At 37.5% G+C, this 11,040-nt stretch overlaps 1 protein-coding gene and 1 long non-coding RNA gene across 2 annotated transcripts in view; one reads left to right on the top strand and one right to left on the bottom strand.

Moving 5' to 3' along the window:
- Positions 1 to 1,340: 1,340 nt before the first annotated feature.
- LOC131928690 (uncharacterized) lies at positions 1,341 to 4,093 on the bottom strand. The gene is made up of 2 exons (XR_009383821.1): positions 3,955 to 4,093; positions 1,341 to 1,605 (listed from the first exon to the last, which is right to left on the bottom strand). It is a non-coding gene; the product is annotated as an uncharacterized LOC131928690 (long non-coding RNA).
- A 2,076-nt stretch (positions 4,094 to 6,169) lies between these two features.
- Positions 6,170 to 11,040, top strand: part of LOC131928685 (uncharacterized) — a 9,549-nt gene continuing 4,678 nt past the window's right edge. Inside the window, exon 1 of the mRNA XM_059284773.1 lies at positions 6,170 to 6,305. The gene's annotated coding sequence lies outside the window, so the exon portion shown is untranslated. The remainder of the gene's footprint in view (positions 6,306 to 11,040) is intronic.

Consider the following 11,040-nt stretch of genomic DNA (forward strand, 5'->3'; position numbering starts at 1 on the left):
CTTTTAAATGTGCATTATCTCAGAAGTGTGCCGTGAATTATCTGCATACATGATGTGATGTGAAATGTGTGTATGTGGTGTATATCAAGTAGTGTGTACGGTTATGTGATGTCAATGGTAACAGGGTACATTTGTACCGTAATAATAGTATTAACCTGTAAAGTGTTAATTCAACCGGTAGGAGGGTCTGTATCGCTTCTCAACGGGAATATAGGCTCGAGTATAGTATTACTAGAAGTACTATCCTTAAGGTTTGATGACTAAGTGTCAATTCAATGTACAATGTTTTTTTTCAAGATGGCAGCCGTTGCCATGGCAACCATATTTTCAAGTGAGTCCCTGATGGTTGCAAATATTTTCCTTTGACTACCCTAACTTGGATATACACAAATAAATCAGTAAAACGTTTTAATTGAGAAGTTGGTTTTTTCTGGAGTGTTACGTTCTGCCTTCGTTTCAAATCAACAACAACGCTTCGTGTCTAACTTTACTACTTTTATTCGTCTCAATGCATTCAAGCGTACTAGAACAGCCCTCGTCCTAACTGCTACTAACCCGCTGACTGCCCCCACAATCGTTCACTCGCCCTTTTATACCCGCATTCGACCTTGGGATTACAATACATAAACATACAAGGGTAACTACACAGCAAGGTGAACTCCACTCACACAGGCACTCTCCCCTAGTTCTAGACTATTCTAACCTATTCTAATCTAACCTACATCTGACCCGTAACATGGAGCCTATCCCTTAATCGTTTAAATTTCTGAAAAATGTTATCACATTGAATATCAAGAGACCAAGTAGTAGTTTGTTCAATTAGGCTGTTCATTATCAATAATAATTCATATGTTAACCTGATTACAGAAAGAAGTCACTCATCATGTTACAAAACATCGTTTTTGTCCTCGCATCTAACCGCTCTAGACACACGATTTGTGAGAACCCCTGACTTGATCACAACACACCAGTCAAATAAGGTAGCCAATTAGCCGTTTATGCCGAGCAGTTTCACTCAACACAGTGTATTCACTGTTGCGTATGAGGAAAACAATCGTTGACATTTACAATGTTTAATGAGTGCTTCATATAATCTTCCTGCCCAAAACCCATATATTCTCCCTGCCCAAAACCCATATATTCTCCCTGTCAAGGTGTTGTGGTGTCGTGGTGTCATGGTTTCGTGTTTAAATGGTGGCATGGTGTTTATTTAGATTTCGCGCAAATACTGACACCCACACATACAGCCAACTTTTACTCAGTAGAGTTTTTGTTTTCCGTCCACGTTAACGTACATGAATTGTGTCTGCAGTGACGTCAAGTAACAGTGACAAGAACAATTGTGATTGTAGGACAACTTTATTGTCAGCTTTAATAAACAGGGTTGGTAATCCTACAAGTCTCCCAACGCTTTTTTGATAGCTCTCCGGGCTAGTCTCAGATAATTTTGTATTTCCTCCAACTTTTCCTTCTTTACGCATCCTTCGTTCGCCGGCTCATCGTCATTGTCATCGCCTGACCGTCCTTTGCCGCCGCGGCCTTCTACGTGGTTGCTCACAGTCAGGAGTAGCAGAAGCAACAGACACAGCTTCGTGGCAATCATCTCTGGGGAAATCAGTTAATAAACATGTGTGTTAACATTTTATAACAACAAATATAAATAAAAACAGTTGTTACAATGTCACTCAATGATGGAACAAAAGTTTCTGCTTGGCTGGAGTGTGTTGCCTAAAATGACTATGTTTTACTTTAAGTCACAGCTATTGACTTGCGTCGATATTATTTAAGACTTAAACACTAAACACTTAAGCCTGGCAGCCTCTAGAACAACATTGTATACCATTGCGATGGGAATTTTACTGTAGATCTAACTTACGATTTTTATTATTGCTCTAAATTAATGTATAACAATCTGGAAAGCAGTAGACCAATTGAAAACTGGGCAAGGTTAGATCAGTTAAGGGATGCCGAACTGGGATGGGTTGGCTGAACGTGGGTAGGCCTAGCTGTCTAATATGTGGTCAACCGGAGCGAGTTTTGAGAAAGAATCTTTAACACTGTTTTGGGGGATAGAAACGTATTAGGTTATATATATAGACAGGAAATTACAAATAGGAAAACAGTCTAGAAAGTCAGAAAAAAAAGGAATTGAATCCCCGCCCCCCCCCCCCACCCAAAAAAAAAAACTCTACCGCCCTACCCCAACAACCACCCAGAACGAGACGGAATTTATATAGAATATATATACTTTTACATGTGTCCGCTCCCCGGAAAATTAGTCCGCCCCCCCCCCCACGAAAATATCAACTGCACCTTCACCCCCCTCCCCCCACCCGGAGAAAAAAAGTCTAAAAGGAACACTGGAATTGATTAAGTTTTTACAATGTATGGGTTTTGTTGTGTTTGTGTGTGTGTGTGTGTTTTTGTGCGTTTTTGTGTGTGTTTTTGTGTGTTTTTGTGTGTGTTTTTGTGTGTGTTTTTGTGTGTGTTTTATGTGTGTTTTTGTGTGTTTTTGTGTGTGTTTTTGTGTGTGTTTTATGTGTGTTTTTGTGTGTTTTTGTGTGTGTTTTTGTGTGTGTTTTTGTGTGTGTTTTTGTGTTACATAGCTGGAACTGTTTGGCTTACTGCAAAGATTTTTGCAAATATTGTGTTTTTATTTTGTTTGAACTATCGTGGTGTAGAAAGTCAGATTTTGGGTAAGCTTTCGAAAATTTAATTTTCATACTGCAGAAAGACAACAAACGATTTGTCACATGAGTACAAGCAAGTCAACAAATTCTAGAAATTCGTTTAATATTAGCGCCCCTAATCGAAACTATTCTATTTTTGCGCCGACAATGTCTTACACTTAGCTGGTACAGTGAACGCTTCCTTTTCCATAGACGGTTAACCCATATCTGTGAAATACTACTTCCGAGAATAGATTAATTGACTAATTATTAAGTAGACTAATTATGAAATAGTCAACTTAAAAAGTTGAACTAGACTGTATTGGAGTAATTTTAAATGTACTTTTACTGGTTTATAATCTGGGCACGTGCGCGCTACGCACACACACACACACACACACACATAAAAAAAAAAAAAAAAAAAAAAAAAAAAAAAAAAAAAAAAATATATATATATATATATATATATATATATATATATATATATATATATATATATATATATATATATATATATATATATATATATATATATATATATATATATATATATATATATATATATATATATATATGTATATATGTATATAAGTTTTGAACTCATCCCCACGAGACTATCCTGACTACGCCACCACTGTGACGGATCATCTCAGCTCTTGCGGGTACCTGGCTAAATATGGCTAAATATGGCTAAATATGGCTAAATATGGCTAAACGTAAGTCGTCTGGGCATTATACATTCTTTTGTAGTAAGTGAACGTAGAAAATTATGAACTCTACTATCATCTCAGGGTATAGTGATTCTAGTTATTACAGCTGGCGAGCCTCATAATTAAACTTGCCTTACAGGCGTATTTATCCTTTTTATACAAGAATATGTATCCCTGTTATACAAACGTATTTATAACAAGAATGTTTCTACTTCTAGGACAAGCTTATTTCAACTAAACATACACAGAGTCAAATATTATGTTTTCAGATATCTGACCATAATAGTATTTCCTTCACTGAACACCGTTAGCAAAATAATTGAAAGAGCAAACTTTTAAAAAAGTATTAAGAGAAAAAAACAGAAAAATATCTCTAGCTACCATAGAAGCTAGTGACGCAGCAGCGAGGTAGAAGAGCAGCCTGATACAGTGCTCAGTATGGGCGTATCTCAAGAAATGGCGACCTGTTTGTGTTGTAGGTCTCTCCATCCACATCAAGTTTACAGCTAAAACTTCCGCGACCCTCCCCCCCCCTCCTCTCCGCACGGTCTACTAACGTTACTAACAAAGCTTACCTGAATAATGCTGTAAAGCTCCGAACTAAGAAAGGTTTGAAGAGACTCAAATCTCCAACGTCAGACTTTGGGCAAAAGGTCTGTTCAGATGAGCAGCTCTCCAAGTCAGGTGCCTGCAATGTGGCGACTTATTTATTGCCTTTTTGTCTATCAACGCAGTGGTTCACAAAAAGTGTAAATGTCTACCCGGACGTTATATTTCAAAGCACAATTCTTATTTAGAACTAAAAGTGATGTTTTTGATGAAAACATTTTATTGTAATTAGTTTTGATGGACGAAAATTACTTCGAATAATTTTGATAAATCAAACACCTTAAAAATTATTTCCAAAAATTTACGATGCGCGTTAGTCAAGAGAGTGTGATGTCATAAATTTCGACTTGACAACGTGACCGTAGGTACCGATACAACCGTCTGGATGTACCAAAAAAATCAGTGACCGGCAGCAGTAGGATAAATGTACCTATGCGCATATACAAAGCGCAAAATCGGTATGTCGCGTTTTCCCGACAGTCAGCATTAAGAGGATAATGATATCGTGTAATGGGATGAGTATATGATGGGTTCAGCGTATTTAGTAGTTGAGAAATGCAGACTTTCAAACACATGTAAAACACAAGACACGAACACACAGACACCAAGTACACAAAGAAACAAATACATGTAATATCCTACACCACGTGCATGAGAAACAAACAGATCTACCCACTACACACCGTTTGAATGATGGCACCAAACGACTAGTGTTGTGTTCGCCACCGTACAACCACCACCCTGTACTCTGGTGTTAGAACTGCAACAGTGAGCATTTGAGGACCAATGATGTTTTGTTTTTAAAGATTTCACTTGAGTAATTACACAACTAATAAACAAGTCTTGCCGAACAGTTTTACTAGACACTATGTTAGTTTATGGACAAAGTTCGTCTAATTAAGAACATTCGATCGTGCAAATGTTATAAACAGAAAAAGTTTGGCTAACAGCTACATTTTTAATCGTTGAAGCAGTTTTCTATCAGGATTTGAAAGATTTGAACTCATGGCTTTTACATCCCATGTTTTCTCGTGGTAGAGCTGTAGTTCTAGTTCAATAGAATTATGCGCTCTACAGCTCTACCACGAGAAAACATGGGATGTAAACTCTCATTGAATTAATTTAGACTGTCGACTCCCCAAAGGGTTGACATTGTCCAACGCGACAAGACTGTCTTTGATAACCCGAAAATTTCGAGCGCAGGTTGATTATGGATTAAAGGTTAGGCTTAGGGGAATATCGTTTATTTATACTTTTTCATATTATTAAACTTTAAGTTTGTCAACCAATTATATTTCATTATCCCACGTATAGTTGCTTATGGGAGTGTGTGGAAAAAAAACTATTTTAAACATAACAAAAGTTCGCTAAAAAACCAATAAGCCTGATTAGCCTTCCTCTTTCATTAGACAGATTGAGTGTTTTATGTCTTAATTAAATTTGACTAATTAAGAAACAAACCACAATCCAAACCACGCATCTACCTCGTGTTAGATAAAAGTACGTTTACAAAAAAGCGATAATTCCTAATTAAGAACGCCCACCTCTTCCTTTCTCCTCACACTTTTCTCACACCTTCCTTGATATGATACACTGACACCATGATACACTGACACCATGATACACTGACACCATGATACACTGACACCATGATACACTGACACCATGATACACTGACACCATGATACACTGACACCATGATACACTGACACCATGATACACTGACACCATGATACACTGACACCATGATACACTGACACCATGATACACTGACACCATGATACACTGACACAATGATACACTGACACCATGATACACTGATTTCTACCCTACTCCATTAATCCTATCATCTCCATTTCACAGGAAATTCATTGTCACAACTGATGAAAGTTTGGCTTCTATTGATGTGGGGAAAGTTTGGCTTTTATATCAACTGAGGTCTACTTTACTGGCAAATCATTATTTACTGATGATTATTTAAAACGGCTTGTTTCTTTGTTATATATCCGTTTGTCACCATAAGTTAATAACAAAGACCTTTTAATCATCTTACATTTGGGGTAATCTATTTTCATCAAAAACATTACTTTTAGTTTTAAATTACAATTGTGCTTTAAAATATAACGTCTGGGTAGACATGTACACTTTTTGTGAACCACTGCGTTGATAGACAAAAAGGCAATAAATAAATCGACACATTGCAGGCACCTGACTTAGAGAGCTGCTCATCTGAACAGACCTTTTGCCCAAAGTCTGACGTTGGAGATTTGAGTCTCTTCAAACCTTTCTTAGTTCGGAGCTTTACAGCATTATTCAGGTAAGCTTTGTTAGTAACGTTAGGAGACCGTGCGGGTGGGGGGGGGGGGGGGCGTTTCCCGGAGGTCACTTGCCTAAATATGACGAATGCCCGAATGGACACTTGCCTAAACGAAAACAATACGTTTTGTTAATATGTATTGGTGTTGGAACAAAAATAATTATTTAATTAGCGTGGATTGGTAAAATCGGATATTTTACATATTGCCTTTTGTTTATTTTATACACTGGACGTTTACTGTTTATTATTTTTAATCAATAACAATTTAGAAGCCGCTACTAAATGTCCTCTATGTTTACTTCGATCTTTCGATTTGCGTACAAGCTGAGGGTTTTATAGTCGTTCACTAAATGGAATCAGTATCGTCCGCTGGTGCCCCTGCAGGATTCGATTTGGCGCGTTTTTTGCGGGTTTTTTTTAATGTTTGCTTTTTGTTTGTGTTTACCTCTGTGTTTGTGTTTCCTTTGATATTTGCGTTTGTGTTTGCGTTTATGTTTGTATTTGCTTTTGTGTTTGTTTTTCCTTTTGTGTTTAGGTTTGTATTTGCATTTGTGTTTGCGTTATTGTTTTGATTTTGGTTGGTTGTGTTTACTGTTAAGTTTAAAGTTAGAGTTGGGTTTTAAATTAAGTGTTCGTTTGTGAAACGTCAACGCTGCTTAATAAACGCAGAAGTCAAGGTCCGTTACAGATAGGTTTTTCACAGAGGCTAGTGCAGGGCCTGGCCGGGACGTCTAGTTTTATATAAATCTATGTTTGTATAGAAATGGAATTGGCTAAAATAGGATATAATTAGATATTATCTTTATTAATAGTAAACGATGCTAAATAAATTACTCCAAAAAATTTGCAATTTATTGTAGGTGCCCAGCTGGCCGAGATGTTAGTGTAACGGTAACCATGCGGGTGGTACGGGTTCGAGACACATCATGACAATGTAAAAACATTTTAGATGTGAATCATAAAGCTGCCTGTCGGGATTTGGAGGGAAACTGGGCAGGTGAAGTAGAGTTCATCTAATTCTGTGCATATAATCGGATAGTAGTGTTTAGACTCACGCTCAGCCGAAATAGGTGTTTTTAAAATACAAAAACATGTTGCCTGAGGTTTGACGTCATTTATGGATGAACTCCGAAACACAGGCTTTTCAAAAATAGCGGGTAATCTAGTAAACACTCAAAATAAATGTAAACACTACACAATTTAAAAAACTAAAAGTGACAAAACACCTAATCATACTACAAACAAACCTGAAAAGATAAGTGATACTTGAAAATCATACAGACAGTAAAGTGGTATATACAAGTGAAGGGTGACAAGACCCTATCTTCATTATCAACCCACAAGTAGATCACACCGAACAAAATTGTAAAATCCTGTACATTTCAGATCACTGTATATTAAAATACTAGCTCCACGACAAAAAAGAATAAATTTACACTGGTACATGACTTAATCCAGACCCAGCGGCGTATCTGGGGGGGGGGGGGGGGGGGGGCGCCGTGCGCCGACCCTACGGGGATCGCCAAATCGGGTGCAAAAAATTTTTTAAAGCTGATTTTATACTTCAGTTTTGAATTAGAAACAGTCTAAGTTAAGAAATGTAATTGCTACTGATTTAACATTTTTCTACCTTGATTGTGTAACTGTAAAACATATACCCTTAAGAAACAGTGACCAGCAAGAAAACACTTCCCAGCTTTTCCTAGATGGGGGGGGGGGCGCTTTTTCGCGATTAAAATGGGAAGAATTTACACTAGATTGGTGAATCGATAAACGTTACCACTTATAAAAGAAACCAATTGTATTAAAACGTATCGTACGATTGTTTAACCGTAAAAAAAAACGCAGTGACTTATATCAAGATGGTGCAGGGGGGGGGGGCGCTTTTTCGCTAAATAAAATCACAATGATTTACACTGGATTGGTGAGTAGGTAACCTAAATCACTTAGAAAAGGAAACTAATTGTATTAAAGCGCATTGTGTAACATTTTTAAAAAGTTAGTTACGTTAAAAATCTCTCTCTACCAACTTGGTTCAAGATGGTGGGGAGGAGTGTGTGTATTGGGGGGGGGGGGGCGCTTTTTCGCGAACAAACATCTCAAGTATTTGTACTGGATTGGTTCTAACCCCTAGAAAATAACCTAATTGTATTAAAGCGTATTGTGTTACAGTAAAATTTTTAAAAAATGTATGGTGGGTGGCCGTGCTTTTTCGTGAATGTAAATGGGAAGGATTTAACACTTAGAATATAAAGCAACGAGCCGACCCGCGGCGTATCACACGCCGCTATTTAGTTTTATTTTCTACTTTTCAGTGATTAATTTGTGAATTCGACAGTACCAATGCTGTCACTGAAAATATTTGCTTTAAAACACTAAAACCCTCCTTACCCCCCAACCCCAACCCCTCCCCCCCCCCCCCCCCGTGAATATAATCAGGGCGTCATGGGCGGTACCGCTCTCATTAAACTGGTTATTACTGCTTCTTCTACCAGTACAATTAGTTCTACATTTGTTGTTGACTGTGTACGAGAAGGCAGCGCAAATGTGCGAAATCCAAGACTTCGAGCTGTTGGATTCCAGTTTGCTTCCTCTAGCTTGTTTCGTTATACCATCAACCAGTCGTGTTTCGTTATACCATCAACCAGTCGTGTTTCGTTATACCATCAACCAGTCATGTTTCATTATACCATCAACCAGTCGTGTTTCATTATACCATCAACCAGTCGTGTTTCATCAACCAGTCGTGTTTCATTATACCATCAACCAGTCATGTTTCATTATACCATCAACCAGTCGTGTTTCATTATACCATCAACCAGTCGTGTTTCATTATATCATCAACCAGTCATGTTTCATTATACCATCAACCAGTCATGTTTCATTATACCATCAACCAGTCGTGTTTCATTATACCATCAACCAGTCATGTTTCATTATACCATCAACCAGTCGTGTTTCATCAACCAGTCATGTTTCATTATACCATCAACCAGTCGTGTTTCGTTATACCATCAACCAGTCGTGTTTCATCAACCAGTCATGTTTCATTATACCATCAACCAGTCATGTTTCATTATACCATCAACCAGTCATGTTTCATTATACCATCAACCAGTCGTGTTTCATTATACCATCAACCAGTCGTGTTTCATCAACCAGTCATGTTTCATTATACCATCAACCAGTCATGTTTCATTATACCATCAACCAGTCGTGTTTCATTATACCATCAACCAGTCGTGTTTCATTATACCATCAACCAGTCGTGTTTCATCAACCAGTCGTGTTTCATTATACCATCAACCAGTCATGTTTCATTATACCATCAACCAGTCGTGTTTCATCAACCAGTCATGTTTCATTATACCATCAACCAGTCATGTTTCATCAATCAGTCATGTTTCATTATACCATCAACCAGTCATGTTTCATTATACCATCAACCAGTCATGTTTCGTTATACCATCAACCAGTCATGTTTAATTATACCATCAATCAGTCGTGTTTCATCAATAAGTCATGTTTCATTATACCATCAACCAGTCATGTTTCGTTATACCATCAACCAGTCTTGTTTCATTATACCATCAACCAGTCGTGTTTCATTATACCATCAACCAGTCGTGTTTCATTATACCATCAACCAGTCATGTTTCATTATACCATCAACCAGTCGTGTTTCATTATACCATCAACCAGTCGTGTTTCATTATACCATCAACCAGTCATGTTTCATTATACCATCAACCAGTCGTGTTTCATTATACCATCAACCAGTCATGTTTCATTATACCATCAACCAGTCATGTTTCATTATACCATCAACCAGTCGTGTTTCATTATACCATCAACCAGTCGTGTTTCATCAACCAGTCATGTTTCATTATACCATCAACCAGTCATGTTTCATTATACCATCAACCAGTCGTGTTTCATTATACCATCAACCAGTCGTGTTTCATTATACCATCAACCAGTCGTGTTTCATCAACCAGTCATGTTTCATTATACCATCAACCAGTCATGTTTCATTATACCATCAACCAGTCGTGTTTCATTATACCATCAACTAGTCATGTTTCATTATACCATCAACCAGTCATGTTTCATCAATCAGTCATGTTTCATTATACCATCAACCAGTCATGTTTAATTATACCATCAATCAGTCGTGTTTCATCAATAATTCATGTTTCATTATACCATCAACCAGTCATGTTTCGTTATACCATCAACCAGTCTTGTTTCATTATACCATCAACCAGTCGTGTTTCATTATACCATCAACCAGTCGTGTTTCATTATACCATCAACCAGTCGTGTTTCATTATACCATCAACCAGTCATGTTTCATTATACCATCAACCAGTCGTGTTTCATTATACCATCAACCAGTCATGTTTCATTATACCATCAACCAGTCATGTTTCATCAACCAGTCATGTTTTATTATACCATCAACCAGTCATGTTTCATCAATCAGTCATGTTTCATTATACCATCAACCAGTCGTGTTTCATTATACCATCAACCAGTCGTGTTTCATTATACCATCAACCAGTCGTGTTTCATTATACCATCAACCAGTCATGTTTCATTATACCATCAACCAGTCGTGTTTCATCAACCAGTCATGTTTCATTATACCATCAACCAGTCATGTTTCATTATACCATCAACCAGTCGTGTTTCATTATACCATCAACCAGTCGTGTTTCATCAACCAGTCGTG

This window comes from Physella acuta, unplaced genomic scaffold (genome assembly GCF_028476545.2).
Source record: "Physella acuta isolate Inbredline_101_S28 unplaced genomic scaffold, ASM2847654v3 ptg001531l, whole genome shotgun sequence".
In the NCBI taxonomy this organism is placed as follows: Eukaryota; Metazoa; Mollusca; class Gastropoda; family Physidae; genus Physella; species Physella acuta.